Source organism: Triturus cristatus, chromosome 12 (genome assembly GCF_964204655.1).
Source record: "Triturus cristatus chromosome 12, aTriCri1.1, whole genome shotgun sequence".
NCBI lineage: Eukaryota > Metazoa > Chordata > Amphibia > Caudata > Salamandridae > Triturus > Triturus cristatus.
This window is the reverse complement of record NC_140595.1, coordinates 802,298,197-802,318,059: the sequence shown is the minus strand read 5'-3', so window position 1 is coordinate 802,318,059 and position 19,863 is coordinate 802,298,197. Positions and strand designations below refer to the sequence as shown.

The window sequence follows — 19,863 nt, the reverse complement described above, 5'->3', positions numbered from 1 at the left end:
TGCATGCCCAGCAATACCAAACTACTTGCAGCCACCCCAAACATGGCGCCTATGCCACTAAAAAAGACCCAAAAAACTGAATACTGTTGGGGAATAGGGTTATGACATCACAGGAAGTAGATGGACCCCAAAGGGTTGGAAACTTCGAAACCTAGATCATCAAACAACCTCACTGTGGGGAAAGAGAAGAAAAGCCACGAGAAGGAGATCTAAACGAGAACCTGTAGGGACGCCACCTGGCAGACCAATGGAAAGAGAGATTACTGGCTCTATTCTGAAGCCTCAGATTGGTTCAAGACCCTTTCTGCTAGATTAGGGCCACAGTCTCTGTGACAGATCAGCTTCATCATCTGACCCTCAGGCAGGTCTCTCTTCTGTATGAATTGAAAAGCTGCACATTCGTGCACCAACTGCACCTCCGGTTTATGCCTCCCGCGGAGGAATTATAAGGGTCCAGAAAAAAAGCTCAATAGAAAGGCACAGGGTAGCAAAGTAGCACAAAGATGCAGAAAAATGGTGCTAATTTGTCAGAAAAAAAAAAATAATGAGTACAGTTAGGGGGTGTGGGTTGGATGTGGTTTTAATGGCTCATTCTGTCTTTTTTTCTTTTTCTCTCCTTCACTTGTTCTCTTCTCTACTTTCTCAATGAAACAATGGTCCTACTCAATCTGTCGTCGCCTCTCTCTCTGTCTCTCTGTCTCTCTGTCTCTCTGTCTCTCTGTCTCTCTGTCTCTCTGTCTCTCTGTCTCTCTGTCTCTCTGTCTCTCTGTCTCTGTCTCTGTCTCTGTCTCTGTCTCTGTCTCTGTCTCTGTCTCTGTCTCTGTCTCTGTCTCTGTCTCTGTCTCTCTCTCTCTCTCACACACACACAGTAATGCTATTAAATAATGCATTTCTATATGTCTGTTCTCTCTCCCTCTCTTGCTAATATGTGTCTCTCTCCATCTCGTTGTTTTTATCTCTATCTCTGCCTAATCCCTCTCGCTCTCTTTTCCCTCTTGCTTTCTCTCTACCCATTGTTCTCCTCCAAATCTCTCTCTTCCCCACTTTCTTTGTCTCTTTCTACCCGCCTAAAATCCCTCTTCACTCCCTTACCCTCTCAATGTATTTCAATTATTAAATAAAATAGTGCTTTGGCTTTCCTTGAGACACGGAGACAAGATGGCCGCCTTTCCCCCAGGTCATGGGGCAGGAAGAGGCTGCCAGCCAGTTCTATGACGAATGATTGCTGTTTGCCACGAATGTCCCAGAACCCTGGGTACCACTGCGCTGCTCGTGGGATGCCGACTAGATCTGATGGGTCTGGTGCCTTCAAAGGCAGCTGGGGTCGAGCACCCAAGCCTTACCCTAGGATATGATGAGGGTTTACAACTCTGGTACATTAGGAGACAAAGTAACACAAGTCAGTAAAGGTCCCTGTCCAGTCACAGCAACGGCTTTAAAAGAGTGGAGGTCTAAATAGAACTGAAAAGAAAGAGCAGTGAATAAAAGAACATAGCTCTTTCCCAGAAGGCGCAAGCCTCTCCTAAGGCGAATGCATCTCCCCGGAGTGTCTTTCAGATCTGCGTCTATACTGCTGTTCGCCTGTGGCGAGCCATCGCCAAAACTCAAGCGTCCGGGATCCACCGGGTTTCGGTTGGGTTCACTATACTTGCACATCCATGGCCCTGGTCGATGGAATGCCGGTGTGGGATCGATGCAAGTATGGATCCTTCACGGTCTGGCTCTGTCCCTTGTACCAGTGACTCCACATCTCTAATTGAAGGTTGGTAGGTTCAGGCGCACCGCCAACGCTGCTATAGTTACTCCAAACCCGACAAGAGAACGCAGGGCTTCGGGGCACCGAGTCCCTTGGGCTCTAGATGTGGACAGGTGGTTACTGGGCAGAGTTTATCCAATCATGCATGACTTAAACTGGTCGCTAGCTGTAGTACATAGAGTACAGTAGTACACTCCCCGGTAGGACTGGATGCATTCGACTCCGTTGTGATCTTGTACATAGTTACTGATTGGTTGTGAATGCAAACCATTAATTTCCTCTTTGGGTTAATCAACAAAGGCGTGTTTGTTAATAGCTCATGGTTTACAGTGTTGATCTACTGCCAGAGATGGCTTGCAAGAATAGTGCCTTCTGTCGCTGGTGACCTGTAGTGCCATATTCAACTTCATTACCTTATTTACTAGATTTGACCCTCCGCTTGGGGCATATTCTCCTCCCATACATCATCCCTAGAGGGAATTGTGCGCCATCTGCCCTGGAGGCACTTACCGTAACCCCTATGCCTTCCTTCCCTGCTTCCTTCATGAGGCAGGTCGCCACACTTCCAGAAACATTTCAAGATTGCTGCAGTGCATCCACAGACAGCCATGTTGAAATAGTTTTTCTTAAAGCAAAAGAAAAGCAATCCAAGATGGCTTCCATATGTGTGCACATATGCACAGGTGGTCTAATTCGATTGGTTTAAACACAAGTTGGTCGCACACTGCTCGTCACACCAGCAAGTTGCCCCAAAGGACTGTGGTGAATGTAGTGGCGACGGCGGGTACGCCTATGCCACGATGTGTAAAAAGAAAAAAGTATGTGTTGCATTTAGCCATCCCTGGACACGTGTTTCGAGGTAGTTGCCTCTCGTCAGCAGGGAGCAGGACAATGTAAAGGGGTGCCGAGTGGACTGCCAAAATGTAAATTAAAAACCATCTAATGATGTATTGGCAAGTTGCGGATGGAGTGTGAGCCCTTCACCCTCCGCCTGGGACGACTCCTGGTGGCCCCCCGCCCTGGGCACCGCACCCAAACCAACTGACCATGCACGAAACCTGGGCTTCATCCTGGACTCCTCCCTCTCCATGACCAGACAAGTCAACAGCGTCTCCTCGGCGTGCTTCAACATCCTACGCATGCTACGGAAGATCTTCTGGTGGATCCCCACAGAGACCAGGAAGACCGTCACCCAGGCCCTCGTCACCAGCCGACTGGACTACGGCAACGCCCTCTACGCCGGGACCACCGCCAAGCTCCAGAAGAGACTCCAGCGGATCCAAAACGCCTCAGCCAGACTCATCCTCGACATCCCACGATCCAGCCACATCTCCGGACATCTGAGAGGCCTTCACTGGCTCCCCGTCAACAAGAGAATCACATTCCGCCTCCTCACCCACGCACACAAAGCCCTACACGACCAAGGCCCGAGCTACCTCAACAGCCGAGTCAACTTCTACGCTCCCAAACGCCACCTCCGATCAGCTAACCACGCCCTCGCCGCTGTCCCCCGCATCCGAAGAGCGACTACAGGAGGAAGATCCTTCTCCTACCTGGCCGCCAAGACCTGGAACTCCCTCCCGTCCGACCTGCGCCTGACCCAAGACCACCTCTCCTTCAGGAAGAAGCTGAAGACCTGGCTGTTCGAGCAGTAGCGGCACCACCCCTCCCCAGCGCCTTGAGACCCTACGGGTATGTAGCGCGCTCTATAAGTGTCACTGATTGATTGATTGATTGATTGAGGTGGAAGGAAGCGGGCAAATATTTCAATAAATAGAGCTGGGTGGGAAAGGGAAGGGGAAGCAATGACAGAGAAAGGACAAAACACGAGGGGGCAAGTGGGTGCGGTGGGACAGCCAAATATTTAAAGAGTTGAACGGGAACAGGGACGTTACAAGAAAAGAGTAGGAGGTAAAGTGAGCAGATAGTCCCTCATGCTCTGCAATGTCCTGACTTCAGAAGTGGAAGGATACAACTCCTCCCGTTACAGTGCTAAGGGGCCGAAATGCTTCTTTGCAAGGACAAACACTAGGGTAGAAAGTCATTGAATCCTGAACAAGTGGCTTGACTCGAGCCCACTTTTTTTTTTACAACAAACTTTATTGGCATTTTAAGGACACCGGGGAACTCATCCCCATACATGGTACAAAAACGGATATAGGAAGAGTGAGAATTGGTATCCCTGTTCGGGCCCCCCCCTGGTCTGCGGAACATCAGACCCACAACCCCTCCCCCCCTCCCGCACATCACACCTACCCACAGCCCAGCATGTACGTTTAACATTTCCCATCAGTTTCTGTTCCATATTCTGGTTACCCTCCTGCAGCTCAAAGTGACTCGAGCCCACTTTGGGTCTATATTGGACAGTCTAATACATGGGTACTCACAAACTTTCTCTCGTGGGCCAAATTTACAGTGTGGTTTGTGGCCGAGGGCCGCACTGGTGGGGGCGGGGTCAGTGGGGGAAGGGGGTGGGGCTAGAGCCACAAAAAAACTGTGAGCATGAGGTTGAACACAGGTCCCTGCAGCGGACGCCTTCGTCCACTGAGCCTCCAGACCTGGCATACACACATTCTATCTCACTCTGTCTCTCTCTCTCCTTCCGTCTTTCTCTGTCTCTCTCCCTCCCTCACTCTGTCTCTCGCCCTCCCTCTTTCACTCTGTCTCTCTCGCGCGCTCTCTCTCTCTCACTCTCTCCTTCCCTCTTTCTCACTCTGTGTCACTCTCTCCTTCCCTCTCTCTCACTCTGTCTCACTCTCTCTCCTTCCCCTTCTCTCACTCTCTCTCCTTCCCTCTCTCTCACTCTCTCCTTCCCTCTCTCTCACTCTCTCCTTCCCTCTCTCACTCTCTCTCCTTCCCTCTCTCTCACTCTCTCTCCCTCTGTCTCTCTCCCTCTGTCTCTCTCCCTCTGTCTGTCTCCCTCCGTCTGTCTGTCTCCCTCTGTCTGTCTGTCTGTCTGTCTCCCTCTGTCTGTCGCCCTCCCTCTGTCGCCCTCCCTCCCTCCTTTTCCCTCTCTCTCTGGCGCTCTCCCTTCCTCCTTTTCCCTCTCCCTTCCTCCTTTTCCTCTCCCTTCCTCCTTTTCCTCTCCCTTCCTCCTTTTCCCTCTCCCTTCCTCCTTTTCCCTTTCCCTTCCTCATTTTCCCTCTCCCTTCTTCCCTTCCTCCTTTTCCCTCTTTTCTTCCCTTCCTCCTTTTCCCTCGCTCTTCTTCTCTTCCTCCTCTTCCTCCTTTTCCCTCTCTCTTGTTCCCTTCCTCCTTTTCCCTCGCTCTTCTTCTCTTCCTCCTCTTCCTCCTTTTCCCTCTCTCTTGTTCCCTTCCTCCTTTTCCCTCTCTCTTCTTCTCTTCCTCCTTTTCCCTCTCTTCTTCCCTTCCTCCTTTTCCCTCTCTCTGTCATCTCACCCTGCGTGTGTGTCAGCTGGCTGAGACAGCTTCCCGGGCACAAGACCATTTGCATGTTAATTGTTGTATTTCACCTCTTCTTAGGCCCCGCAGCTCCACTCTGACTATCCCTGGAACCGCCCGGCCCCTACAGAGCAGAGTCAGAGTCGCGCTGGTGCAACCGGCAGTGTTTAGAAACACTCATTATTTATTTATTTATTTATTTTATTTTTTTAAACGCGGGTACGATGTCTGCAAGGCCCGCGGGCTGCCAAGGAAGGCTTGCGGGGCCGCAGGCGGCCCGCGGGCCGTACTATGAGTACCCGTGGTCTAATACAAGGCTGTCAGTAGGCGAGACCTAACAGGGCCAGGCCTATTGTCTTTGCCAGTGGTTATTTAACAAGTACTTGGTGTGTTCTTTCCTTTAACTCATGATTTGGGTGTATTGCGTTCCAGCTCTCCTGGAGGAGGGCCCTCCGTAGCATTTTCTTTGCATCCTGGTTCTTGCAGTCTTGTATTTATGGTGAGGAGAAACAAAACTGCAAACAAAACTAGTAGAACTTTATTTTGTAATGGTTTTATACAGCGCAAACGCGCCCCCTTTATATGAGCATCAGTTAAGTTACACAAGGTCAGATTAATTTAAGCATGGGTGATTCGCTCAGGATCACAAGCTGTTAAGTCGACGCTGGGACTCGAATCTGGTCCCCCACTTCCAGTGTCATAAAACCACATCCTCTCCCTTAATAAACAACGTAATAAAACCCCAGTAATAGAGTAACAGTAGTTTTGTATTTGCAACAATGTGACCAGAAATCTGTAAGGTGTTTCTCATTTAGAAAACAATAAATAGAATTTAGTTTTATAGAGGTTCAGTAGAGACCTTACTGCGCGGCTGTCAGCTGCCCTGTCCCACTTCTTCTGCCTGACCTGCACTGTCCCATCTCTTCGGCCTCAGCTGTCTGCTGCCCTGTCCACCCTCTTCAGCCTCAGCTGTCTGCTGCCCTGTCCACCCTCTTCTGCCTCAGCTGTCCGCTGTCTCATCCCAACATGTTCTTTCTTGCTACTCCTACTAAGTAGAATTTGCCAGGGAGGGGGGGGGGGCTATTGTATTCAGTGCAAGCCTTGGGTGATGACACAAACTTCGCTACTACGCCTCCATGTTACCTGAATCACGCGCCTCTCATACTCAGTGCTGAACTGCAGACCGCTCCTTGCTCCCCTACGAATGTCGACGCCCTGGGCGTGCGCACAGCTCGCCCGTGCTAGAGGTCGGCTCTGCATCATACTTTCCCATCTGTAGAGGATCAAGGAAGAGGAAAGAACCTTCTGTTGAAACAACTTTTGTACTCCCCTGGGAGAGGAAAACTCCCAGGCTCTGCCTAACCAATCAGATACAAGAGGGCTAGGGGGCTGTGTTTCACTATTTATTGCCTTACCCATCTGTCGGAGAGGCTCAAAGCCGGTGGCTTCAACGCCGCCAGCAGCCCCAGGTCCTGTGAGTCCCTTACAGCCAGCAGGTGTTTTGTAGAGAAGAGTAGGTAAGTGGGGCTCCTAGGTCACTCACGTGCAGCTCTGTTTGCTAATGAGCGAGAGCTCGCTGCAGAGGTCTCTTCTGAGCAGATACGTGACCGTCTGCTCTCAGCCCTACCGACCTCTCGGAGGCAGGGGAGGTCCCAAAATACACTAGAATGCACATTCGGATTGCAGCCACACGAGTCTGAAAGCGAATGTTCTCACCCCCTGAATCAAAGATGTGAATCCACTTGACCTTGCAATGGCAACAGCATTTTTGCAAGTCACGTCACCGCTTCCAAGGATTTAAAATCCAAGCTCTGACTTGTAACAGGTCACATACAAATCTCCGCAGCAGGCACATTAACCGTCTAAGATGTGTAATATGGGTTGCACGTGAGACATGCAGGTAGAGAGTAGATCTCTGCATGAGGAACATCAACCCGTTCAGTCACTCTACCAGGGCTGGGACTTCTGACCTGCAGTTTGCACAAAGAGCTTTGCAACTGGTTGTTTCCAGAGGCGTAGCTAGAGCTTCTGGCGCCCAGAGCTATCCCTCAGATTGCAGCACATGGCAGGTAGGGGGGGGGAGGTGCTTGGGAAAAAGGACAGTGAGCACTTGAAAGAGGTCCGAGAGGTGCATCAGGCAGTCCCACTGTCCTAGCTGTTGTGCAATACAATACAGGCTGTGCTGCGCGCGCGCTGCAAACTGAGTTCATTCTTCAATTTCTACCGAGTTTTGGCTTCAAGATGAAACCATAAATCGCATGATAAGAAAGCAAAATGTACTCCTTGAGAATTACTTTATTGTCGTTTGTTTTAGCACATTGACCGGGTTGTTTCTCAGCCTTCAGAGTGTCAAACCGTGGAGCTTGGCCCAGTGGACTCCACCGTGGAGCTTGGCCCAGTGGACTCCACCGTGGAGCTTGGCCCAGTGGACTCCACCCTGGAGCTTGGCCCAGTGGAGTCCACCCTGGAGCTTGGCCCAGTGGAGTCCACCCTGGAGCTTGGCCCAGTGGAGTCCACCCTGGAGCTTGGCCCAGTGGAGTCCACCCTGGAGCTTGGCCCAGTGGAGTCCACCCTGGAGCTTGGCCCAGTGGAGTCCACCCTGGAGCTTGGCCCAGTGGAGTCCACCCTGGAGCTTGGCCCAGTGGAGTCCACCCTGGAGCTTGGCCCAGTGGAGTCCACCCTGGAGCTTGGCCCAGTGGAGTCCACCCTGGAGCTTGGCCCAGTGGAGTCCACCCTGGAGCTTGGCCCAGTGGAGTCCACCCTGGAGCTTGGCCCAGTGGAGTCCACCCTGGAGCTTGGCCCAGTGGAGTCCACCCTGGAGCTTGGCCCAGTGGAGTCCACCCTGGAGCTTGGCCCAGTGGAGTCCACCCTGGAGCTTGGCCCAGTGGAGTCCACCCTGGAGCTTGGCCCAGTGGAGTCCACCCTGGAGCTTGGCCCAGTGGAGTCCACCCTGGAGCTTGGCCCAGTGGAGTCCACCCTGGAGCTTGGCCCAGTGGAGTCCACCCTGGAGCTTGGCCCAGTGGAGTCCACCCTGGAGCTTGGCCCAGTGGAGTCCACCCTGGAGCTTGGCCCAGTGGAGTCCACCCTGGAGCTTGGCCCAGTGGAGTCCACCCTGGAGCTTGGCCCAGTGGAGTCCACCCTGGAGCTTGGCCCAATGGAGTCCACCCTGGAGCTTGGCCCAATGGAGTCAACCGTGGAGCTTGGCTCTATCGTGCCAAAAACCTCCAGCTGATTGATGTATGGAAGTTCATTTCATACAAGGCCTAGTGACTTAGAGAAATCCCACACTAATTTTGTGTTCTGACATTCTTGGCATGCTTGTTTTCACACAATATAATCTAATTGGAGACAAAAGCAGCCGGTAACGAGCAGAGCCAAGTGCCAACCCGGTCATAATAAGAATGAAAAAACCCAGAAATTCTTTTGTCAGTGGTAGATCCTAATAATGAGTGCAGTGTGCTTTACTGTAAACACCCACAATAATAAAGTACGGCTACTTATTGACACAGACAGGCACGAATAGTACAGCATACTTTACGTCATAACGTTAGACATACCCCATCATTACATCCGGATATATATTTTAAACCTAATTTCTCATCTTCACATGCAGTACCTTCCCCATTTCAACTAAAATGTACCCGTCTTTTTTAACTTTCCCACTCAAATCTCTTTCATCCTCATGATCACTCACATTTACTCGCTCCGCAGGTCTTTATTCCCCCTCCCCCGTCACCAGCAATCACCTCGGCGTGATTGCACACACCTAAAATGGAAATTGAATGCAAGGTAAACTCCTCTGTGGGAAATGTTTTGCGCTGCAAGAAAACTCACTCGGTTGGTTTGATCACTTCAGATGTCTAAGTCTGTAGCCGGAGGGTCAATGATTTGAATCCTTGTTGGCGCACAGAATAGTGACTTGAATTTATGGTGCTATGAGGGCACAGCCTGTGACAAAAAGCACTGAGTATGTATGCCATTAATTTAAATATTGCATTACACACAGTATCAAATAGACCGCACGCAGCATCAGATAAGATAGTTTGTCGCCTGGAGGAGGCCAGTGACATGGTTATTTGCAACACTCATGTGAGACGCATTCATTAACACACTTGCACAAAACACTGTTGCTGCATAATGTGTGTGTGTAATGTAAAGTTCTCAGACGCCCTACATAGGGATGAGTAGTACTATAACATAAATTAAATAAATGTGAGAAAGGGGCTATGGAGACATGTAGGGAATCTGTGAGCAAGGAAGACATTGGAGGCTACCAACAGAGATTGTTACACAAGGGTCGAAGGAGGCCATGAGGTTAACCGGTCAGCATTCGGACTGTGCCATGGACCGTTGCATCGGATGTAGTAACGATCTGGCAGAAATAACATTATTATTTGATTATGCTATTTAGTTTATTGACAATTTTGATCTATTTGGGGCACAATACCTCAGGTACTCTTGAGGATAATATTGCCCTCAATCCTGCATGGGAACTTTATCTTTTATTTTACCAGATTATCAAAGATAGCGTCAACATAAGTAATAATGCTTCATAATGTGGTTCTTCATATATTGATACCGGCTTGGAAACTGCTGTTGTGCATGCTTTAAGAGGTAAAGAGCACATATGGGATGACACCTAAACTGAGTGAGAAACTGGAAAAACCGGTTTACTTTTTACATGATTCTCCCCATCTGTGATCAGGGCCGGACTGGGAACCAAAACCAGCTCTGGCAAAGTGCTCGCCGCCCCCGTCCCCCCGCGGGGGATTGCCCGGTGCCCGCTACGGCCAGCCCGGCCCGGTCTGTGATTGTAAACAAACCTAGAAAGTATTTGTTGTGCACTTCATTCACTTGATGTTGGTTTCCTCCTGAACATAAACTGTGATCAGTTATGTTTGTAATGAGTTATACTCCGTTTTAAATCAAATAGGACAGCTTTTTTTTGGGATGATTTTATCCTGAGTCCAAATAAGTATGATCCCGTGTCTTTCCAGTATAAACAGTTGGTGAATTGGAAAAACTTAATTCTAAAGGTAAAATAAATATTGTTGTACAACGTTCCACACCGTGACAAATGTCTGGGGTAAAAACCCGGGGCATCTATCCACTCATTTGTATTGGAGGGAGCCTGTTACCCTCTTCAGATGACCCCAGAGCAGCATCTGTACTTTGAGGTGTGCAGATGTAGGCAGCCAGACCCTACAGTTAGGATTAGTTGTATGTTATCAGCATTCGTACAGCGCCTTCTACCATGAGCATGGCACTGCTGTACGTTTTTAATATGGCGGACCTTTCATACGGTTTTGGGCGCTCGATTGATGGGTTGGGTATGTTGCTTGGCTGTCTATGGTTAATAGAGTTGCTAAGTGCTTAGTAATGGTTTGTGTTGGTTAATGCGAATGTAAAATGTGATCTTCAGTGAAAATACCAACTCCAAGCAGCTGTGAGGTGTGGTGTGCAGCACCGGCTCCTCGCGCCATTTTAAAACACACAGATGTGTTTCCAGGAATACAAGAGGTTTACGACCAGCACTAATGGAATAAAGAGTCCGCATCCAGGGTACTGTATCCATCGCTGCACGTCAGTTTTATGCTACTCACCAGAAGTAGGGCCCACACCACGAACCGCTTCAGAATGCTGCTCGGCTGCTTCCGGTACAGCAAGATGATCTCACCGGCCTGCATACCATGACCACCTGCCACCAGTGCTAAAGGCGGCCCTGCAGGCGAGTGACATTTTCATCATTCTGAACATGTTACTGTCAGTGCGTGGGCTACTGACGCTCACGGAGTCACTGAATGTGGTGTGGGGCGAGCAACCAAGGGCTCCAGTCAAGGGGAGTAATGGCTCATTTATTCTTGAGGCGCAGTCTCCAACTCCCAAAATGAGGAGGCTCTCACGCCACGGTCACCAAAGATCCTTTCCTCCCCTCATGACGCCCGTGTAGCTCGTACCTCAGGCTCAGTGGCAGGGTCTCTACCGTAGGGGTTGGTTCGGCTGCAGCAAATCGCCCAGCACTGCCATTGCCCCAGACTCGACTCCACTCACGAGAGCGCGTGGTGGTGGAGCGCGTGATGCGTCGCTGGTGCGTTTTCAGTGCGGGGGCTGGCCAAAAATGATGCCCAGGGCCGTCACTGGTAGTGCTTTCGCGTGCTACAAGATTGACTGCCCTGGGACCCACAAACACGGTATGTTGCGCACTTCACACATAACTGCACGTCACATGTGCATTTGCTCCGTGCTCAGCGACAGCCGCACGTGTGGGTGTGGGGGGGGTGGGTGTAATGTGTTTAATCACTCATTGTCGGTGCGGAGGCCGCGCGGCGCTGGTGGCCCATGGCGGTGGCCTTTATAATTTAGATGGGGACACTGACACTACTGTCAGTGATTGACAGTAGTGTCAGTGAGTGCCCACAAATAAATTATAAAGGCCGCTGCCACGGGCCACCAGTGCCGCGCGGCTGCCCCTCTAAACTAGTGCTGCCTGGGGTGGACCGCTTCACCACTGGTTGTTTAATACCGAGCTCCCTTCCCCTGATAGGAACCTGCAGAACATATACTTACCTCTACAGTGGTCAAGTTCACTCATTGTCCTATTTTACTGTCAGTTGACATGAAATTCCACTCCGCGTAGCGCTTGGAGTTCCCAAAAAAGTCTGCGGAGCGGAGTTTTTTCATCACTTGGGTTTGCCAACATTAACTAGGAGAGCGCAAGTGAGGAAAATCTTCATCCAGACCACCTCCCGGGGAGAGTTCTCAATGAGGATGGTCACAACCGCTCGTGTTGAGAAACCTTCCGTTCACGTTGAGGAAGCTGGCACTCGAATAGAACATCTACTTGAGCGGCAGAAAGCAGCAGCGCTCTTTTGCGCTTTGCTTGGTGCCGTTCGCACTGATTTTACAGCACAGGACAAACACCTGGTGCTAAAAATCAGCGTGAATATCGCGACTAACGCACTCCTCTGCCTGTGGAGCTCCGTGTTGCACGGCGGTGTTTTTTGGTCACTGTGTGGAACTCTGCGAAATCCGACGCTAATTTAAAGATGTACCTGGACACACAGCTCCTAGATATTTAGATAGAAACCCTTGGTCTGCAGGTTACTCACAGGTCACTGCAGAAGGTTACACAGAGGTCACTGCATAAGGCGCACAACTTGTGAGCACAAATCCTTCTGGGCAGCACTTTGTAGGTCTAGACACTTCAATAGATGCTTGAAATACAAATCATTTTAAAGCTCATTTAAACCAAATTAACTTGAGTTGTTATCAGCTTCAGAAGTTTGAAAGTTTCAGCTGGCCTATTGAAGGCCCGATCTCTAGAGCCAGTGACGACAGGGAAGATAGGGACCCTTGTGAGATGCACTGCTGTTACTTGGTCTATTCAGGGTCAGATCTCCAGGGCCAGTGATGTTAGGGGCAGCTTGTGATCCTGGTGAGAGTCACTGCCGTTGGCCTATTGAGGGCCGGATCTCCAGGGCCAGTGACGTCGGGAGCAGCGGGGAATCCTTTTCAGATGCACTGCTGTTGGCCTATTGAGGGCCGGATCTCCAGGGCCAGTGACGTCCGGGGCAGCTAGGGATCCTTGTGAGATGCACTGCTGTTGGCCTATTGAGGGCCGGATCTCCAGGGCCAGTGACGTCCGGGGCAGCTAGGGATCCTTGTGAGATGCACTGCTGTTGGCCTATTGAGGGCCGGATCTCCAGGGCCAGTGACGTCCGGGGCAGCTAGGGATCCTTGTGAGATGCACTGCTGTTGGCCTATTGAGGGCCGGATCTCCAGGGCCAGTGACGTCCGGGGCAGCTAGGGATCCTTGTGAGATGCACTGCTGTTGGCCTATTGAGGGCCGGATCTCCAGGGCCAGTGACGTCCGGGGCAGCTAGGGATCCTTGTGAGATGCACTGCTGTTGACCTATTGAGGGCCGGATCTCCAGGGCCAGTGACGTCCGGGGCAGCTAGGGATCCTTGTGAGATGCACTGCTGTTGGCCTATTGAGGGCCGGATCTCCAGGGCCAGTGACGTCCGGGGCAGCTAGGGATCCTTGTGAGATGCACTGCTGTTGGCCTATTGAGGGCCGGATCTCCAGGGCCAGTGACGTCCGGGGCAGCTAGGGATCCTTGTGAGATGCACTGCTGTTGGCCTATTGAGGGCCGGATCTCCAGGGCCAGTGACGTCCGGGGCAGCTAGGGATCCTTGTGAGATGCACTGCTGTTGGCCTATTGAGGGCCGGATCTCCAGGGCCAGTGACGTCCGGGGCAGCTAGGGATCCTTGTGAGATGCACTGCTGTTCACCTATTGAGGGCCGGATCTCCAGGGCCAATGACGCCGGGGCAGCTAGGGAGCCGTGTCAGATGCACTGCTGTTGGCCTATTGAGGGCCGGATCTCCAGGGCCGGTGACGTCCGGGGCAGCTAGGGATCCTTGTGAGATGCACTGCTGTTCACCTATTGAGGGCCGGATCTCCAGGGCCAGTGACATCGGGGACAGCTAGGGATCCTTGTGAGATGCACTTCTGTTCACCTATTGAGGGCCGGATCTCCAGGGCCAGTGACGCCGGGGCAGCTAGGGATCCGTGTCAGATGCACTGCTGTTGGCCTATTGAGGGCCGGATCTCCAAGGCCAGTGACGTCGGGAGCAGCGGGGGATCCTTTTCAGATGCACTGCTGTTGGCCTATTGAGGGCCGGATCTCCAGGGCCAGTGACTTCCGGGGCAGCTAGGGATCCTTGTGAGATGCACTGCTGTTGACCTAGTGATGGCTGGATCTCCAGGGCCAGTGACTTCCGGGGCAGCTAGGGATCCTTGTCAGATGCACTGCTGTTGGCCTATTGAGGGCCGGATCTCCAGGGCCAGTGACGTCCGGGGCAGCTAGGGATCCTTGTGAGATGCACTGCTGTTGGCCTATTGAGGGCCGGATCTCCAGGACCAGTGACGTCCGGGGCAGCTAGGGATCCTTGTGAGATGCACTGCTGTTGACCTATTGAGGGCCGGATCTCCAGGGCCAGTGATGTCCGGGGCAGCTAGGGATCCTTGTGAGATGCACTGCTGTTGACCTATTGAGGGCCGGATCTCCAGGGCCAGTGACGTCCGGGGCAGCTAGGGATCCTTGTGAGATGCACTGCTGTTGGCCTATTGACAGTAGCGGTGGGTCCATTAGGGCGTTGGGGCGTAGCCCCCCCACCCGCAGCGTCGGGTGGGGGGGGCTACTTAAGGAACTTAAGGAGGGGGGCCTCCTTAAGTTCCTTGAACTTAAGGAAACTGAATCAGTTTACTTAAGTTCAAAGAAGCAGAGGGAGAACTGACAATCATGTCAGTCAGCATGACGTCGGACCGCCGGTGGGCGGTCCGGCGTCATGTTGACTGACATGATTGTCAGACGACCAGGCAGAGGCAACCGGCAGCAGCACAAGTGCGCATGAGTGGGGACGGAGGGCGAATTTTCGCTCCGTGCCCAGTCAATCAATCAATCAATCAATCATGGAATTTATACCGCGCGCTACTCACCCGGAAGGGTCTCAAGGCGCTTGGGGGAGGGGGTCTGCTACTGCTCGAACAGCCAGGTCTTGAGCTGTTTCCTGAAGGCGAGGTGGTCCTGGGTCAGCCGCAGGTGAATGGGCAGGGAGTTCCATGTCTTGGCCGCCAGGTAGGAGAAGGATCTTCCTCCGGTGGTGGCTCTCTGGATGCGAGGTACGGCGGCGAGGGCGAGGTGCGCGGATCGTAGCTGGCGGGTGGGCGTGTAGAAGGTCAGGCGGTCGTTGAGGTACTTGGGGCCCAGGTCGTGGAGGGATTTGTGTGCGTGGGTGAGGAGTCTGAACGTGATCCTCTTGTTGACGGGGAGCCAGTGCAGGTCTCTCAGGTGGCTCGAGATGTGGCTGCGTCGGGGGACGTCCAGGATGAGTCGGGCGGAGACGTTCTGGATACGTTGGAGTCTTTTCTGAAGCTTGGCTGTGGTTCCGGCGTAGAGGGTATTTCCGTAGTCTAGTCGGCTGGTGACGAGGGCCTGGGTGACCGTCTTCCTGGTTTCGGTCGGGATCCACCGGAAGATTTTGCGGAGCATGCGGAGGGTGTGGAAGCATGATGAGGAGACGGCGTTGACTTGTCTGGTCATCGATAGGGAGGAGTCCAGGATGAAGCCCAGGTTGCGTGCGTGGTCTGTTGGCTTGGGTGCGGTGCCTAGGGCTGGGGGCCACCAGGAGTCGTCCCATGCGGAGGGTGATGGTCCAAGGATGAGGACTTCTGTCTTATCTGTGTTCAGTTTCAGGCGGCTGATGTTCATCCAATCGGCGACGTCTTTCATCCCTTCGTGTAGGCTGGCTCTGGCGGTGTCGGGGTCTCTGATGAGGGAGCGGATAAGCTGGGTGTCATCGGCGTAGGAGATGATGTTGAGGTTGTGTTGGCGTGCGATGGCAGCGAGGGGTTTCATGTAGACGTTGAAGAGGGTGGGGCTGAGTGACGATCCCTGCGGAACGCCGCAGATGACTTCGGTGGCCTCCGAACAGAAGGGGGGGGGAGGCGTACTCTCTGTGTTCTGCCGGCGAGATATGAGGTGATCCATTCCAGAGCCTTCCCTTGGATGCCGGTGTCATTGAGGCGTTGGACTAGGGTGCGGTGGCAGACAGTGTCAAATGCTGCGGAGAGGTCTAGGAGGATGAGTGCCGCTGTTTCTCCGTTGTCGAGCAGGGCTCGGATGTCGTCAGTGGCTGCGATGAGGGCGGTCTCGGTGCTGTGGTTGGCTCTGAATCCGGACTGCGATGGGTCGAGGGATCCGTTCGCCTCGAGGAAGGTGGCCAGTTGCTTGTTGACTACCTTCTCGATGACTTTGGCCGGGAAAGGAAGGAGCGAGATGGGGCGGAAGTTCTTGAGGTCGGTCGGGTCCGCTGTAGGTTTCTTCAGCAGGGCGCTGAGCTCGGCATGCTTCCAGCTCTCTGGGAAGGTGGCTGTGTCGAAGGAGGTGTTGAGGATGTCTCGGAGGTGGGGTGCGATGGTGGAGTCTGCCTTGTTGAAGACATGGTGTGTGCATGGGTCGGTCGGAGATCCGGAGTGGATGGGGTTCATCATGCGGGCCGTGTCTTCGGTGGTCACTTCGGTCCATATCTGGAGGGCGGCGGCGAGGTGCGTTGGTTCGACCGATGGGTGCGGGGGTGGTGTGCCGAAACTGTTGTGGATGTCGGCAATCTTGCGGTGGAAGTACGAGGCGAGGGAGTCGCAGCGGTTCTGAGAAGGAGTGATGTCGTTGTTGCTGGGGTTGGAGAACTCCTTGATGATGTTGAAGAGTTCCTTGCTGTCCTGGGCGTTGTTGTCCAGTCGTTCCTTCAGAGATTTCTTCTTGGTGGAACGGATGAGCTGGTGATGTCTGCGGGTGGCGTGTTTGAGGGTGGTCATGTTGTTGGCGGTCTTGTCGAGGAGCCAGGCCTTCTCGAGGGTGCGGCAGGCCTTCTTGGAGTCCTTGAGTTCGTCGGTGAACCAGGGAGCCTTCTTGCTTCTGGGCCTGGTGAGTGGGTTCTTCAGTGGGGCGAGGTCGTCGGCACAGGTGGTCAGCCACTGCGTGAGGTTGCGGGCTGCTGCGTTGGGGTCCGTTGTCATGACAGGTGGGCTTTGGCGGAGGGAAGTGGTGAGCTGGTCGGCGGTGATCTTGCTCCAGTTTCTGTGGGGAGCCTGCTTCGGGTGGTGGTGGGTTGTGTTCTTTCTGAAGCTGAAGTGGACGCAGCTGTGGTCAGTCCAGTGAAGTCCGGTGGAGTGGCTGAAGGTGATGTGCTTGCTGGATGAGAAGACGGGATCAAGCGTGTGGCCGGCGTAGTGGGTGGGGGTGTTGACCAGTTGCTGGAGTCCGAGGTTGGCGAGGTTGTCCAGCAGGGCGGTGGTGTTGCGGTCCTTGTTGTTCTCCAGGTGGAAGTTGAGGTCCCCGAGGAGGATGTAGTCTGTGGAGGGGAGGGTGTGTGGGCTGATTAAGTCCGTGATGTCTTCGCAGAATTGTGTGCACGGTCCCGGGGGTCTGTAGATGAGGGTGCCTCTGAGGGTAGTCTTGGGGTCAGTGTGAATCTGGAAGTGCAGGTGCTCGGCGGCGTTGAATGCGTCGATGGAGTCAGTCGAGATGCGAATGGTGCTTTTGTGTACGATGGCGATACCTCCTCCGGTCTGGTTGACGCGGTCCTTCCTGATGATCTTGTAGCCGTCCGGGATGGCGATGTCTGGGGCTGAGGAGGCGTTCATCCAGGTTTCCGTGAGGAAGGCGACGTCTGGAGATGCGGTGTCGAGGAGGTTCCAGAGTTCCACGGCGTGTCTGTGGACGGAGCGGGTGTTGAGCAGGATGCACTTGAGGTGGTTGCTGCTGTCCGTCTTGGTGGGCGCGGTGCAGGTTCGGAGGCAGGAGAAGTTGCAGGATCGGCAGACGAAGGGTCCCTGGGTGCGTCATGGGGATGCTTGGTAGCATCCGGGGATTCGGCCGGTGTTGAGTGCGTTGAGTGTGGCGTCATCGTAGGTCCTGCGGGGGGGCTGGCGGGCGCGGGGGCCAGGGGGTCTAGCGCTGGGCGCGGTCCAGGCGCAGACGGGCTTACCTTTGGCGCACCTACGGCGCACATAGGGCGCGCCCGCTGCGCGCGTCTGCTGCGCGGTCGCTCAGGGGGTGTCATAAGTAAGGAGCCGGGGGGGAGGAGCAGCTGGGAGGCGGGAGCGAGGTGACCAATGGGCAGGAAAGGGGGGCGGGTCAGCAGGGGCAGCGGCGGGAAAAGAACTCACTGGGCGGCGGCGGCGGTGAAAATGCGGGAAGCGGCAGCAGGCAGCAGGAAGCGGCAGGCAGGCAGCACCAGCAGAGCAGGGGGGACTCACTGGGCGGCGGCGGCGAAAATGCAGGAAGCGGCAGCAGGCAGCAGGAAGCGGCAGGCAGGCAGCACCAGCAGAGCAGAGAGGGCGAGGAGCGACCGGCTGTGGGGCACAGGGGTCATGCGCACTAGTGTCTGCTCTGGCTGGCGCATGCCGATTAGGGGACCGAGGGTTGAGCAAAGTGCCAAACCTCGGTCTCCTAATGGGCAGGCGGGCGAGCAGTAACCATGCTCTAAGCCAATCCTGGCACTGCTGGCAGCGCAAGGATTGGCTGAGAGCCTGAGAGGGGCTGTACCGCTGTAGACGCCAACGAACGGACCAGATGCGGCGCAGACGTGCTCAGGACCTCAGCAGGTTGGATAAGGATTTTTCTTAATTTATGTTAACACAGCCCCCTGGCCCCCACCCCCGTGTGACACCCCCCCCCCCCCCCCACACCATCCCCGCCCCCCCGGAGTCACACGTTGCCGAGCTGTATTACCGTGATGCGCCACTACCAGAGAACGTCCCGTTTCTGCAGGTTCATGTCTATGAAGACACATTGCCCATTGCCCAGGCACGGTATATAAGATGGTAGCCACTTGGGAAACTTAGTTTTGAAATTTTGAAAAGTTGTCCGGGTCCCCTTTAGACTAATTCGCTCTGGCTGCGAGTACTGGAACACTTGGTTCTGTTTTACCACTCGTTGGGTTTCAGTTTGTTCCGATTTGCATGATTAAATAAAATCATAGCAAACAATACAATAAAAAAATCACCCGGATATTAAGAGTGTCCTGCAGATTATAAAAGAGACCACTAACAAAAAAAGCATACACTGTCACATGATTAACAATTGAAAAAGTAGCAGCCACGGCCCCGTTCACATAGGTAGCAAGGGGAGATCGCAAGGATACCAGAACAAGTGTATCGTGCAGATTTAAAAAAGATACCACTGTACATCAAAGTATAAAAGGGTAACCTTTATTTGGGGCACCAGGCTTGGTGCAGACTTTGTCAGACTGGTACAATCGGATGGGAGAGCTCAGAGGGCAACTTCTAAGCTCACATAATTATTTGCCATCCAGAATGGTAGTTCACGTCGAATTTTTTTTTTGGGTGAATATTAAATAAAAATGATGACGTTGCCTTGGAGGTCTGTCCATGGAAACATTATGCCAAACTTACAAAACTATAAATGTATCCGAAATTCAGTTGACATAATGTGCTGTATGTTTAGGCCAATCTCAGCCCATATAATCTAAATAAAGGAGAGCAGGCAGCGCGAGGCCCAGGAGCACCTCACAAGGATACTCGGAGTGGGACCCGAGCACCCCCTGTACGGAAGCCGACGTGGGTTAAAGAATTGGCCTCTTCATGCAAAGCACCAGCTGTTGCAGCGCCGCTTTTGGCAGGGAACGTCACGGGTCCTGTTGGACAACATTCCACCCATCCTGGAGCGTGAGTGTTTGTGTGTGGCCCCGCCCCCCATCCTGGAGGGTGCACTGACTCTGGCCCAGCCCCCCCCCCCCATCCTGGAGGGTGCACTGACTCTGGTGCTTGGCCCAGCCCCCCATCCTGGAGGGTGCACTGACTCTGGCCCAGCCCCCCCATCCTGGCGGGTGCACTGACTCTGGTGCTTGGCCCAGCCCCCCATCCTGGAGGGTGCACTGACTCTGGCCCAGCCCCCACCCCCATCCTGGCGGGTGCACTGACTCTGGTGCTTGGCCCAGCCCCCCATCCTGGAGGGTGCACTGACTCTGGTGCTTGGCCCAGCCCCCCACCCTGAAGGGTGCACTGACTCTGGTGCTTGGCCCAGCCCCCCATCCTGGCGGGTGCACTGACTCTGGTGCTTGGTCCAGCCCCCCATCCTGGAGGGTGCACTGACTCTGGTGCTTGGCCCAGCCCCCCACC

At 53.6% G+C, this 19,863-nt stretch overlaps 1 protein-coding gene across 5 annotated transcripts in view; it reads left to right on the top strand.

The window, feature by feature from the left end:
* The window catches only part of LOC146782899 (UDP-GlcNAc:betaGal beta-1,3-N-acetylglucosaminyltransferase 9-like), a 242,393-nt gene that overhangs the window by 88,368 nt on the left and 134,162 nt on the right, over positions 1 to 19,863 (top strand). The gene's annotated exons all lie outside the window — the stretch shown is intronic.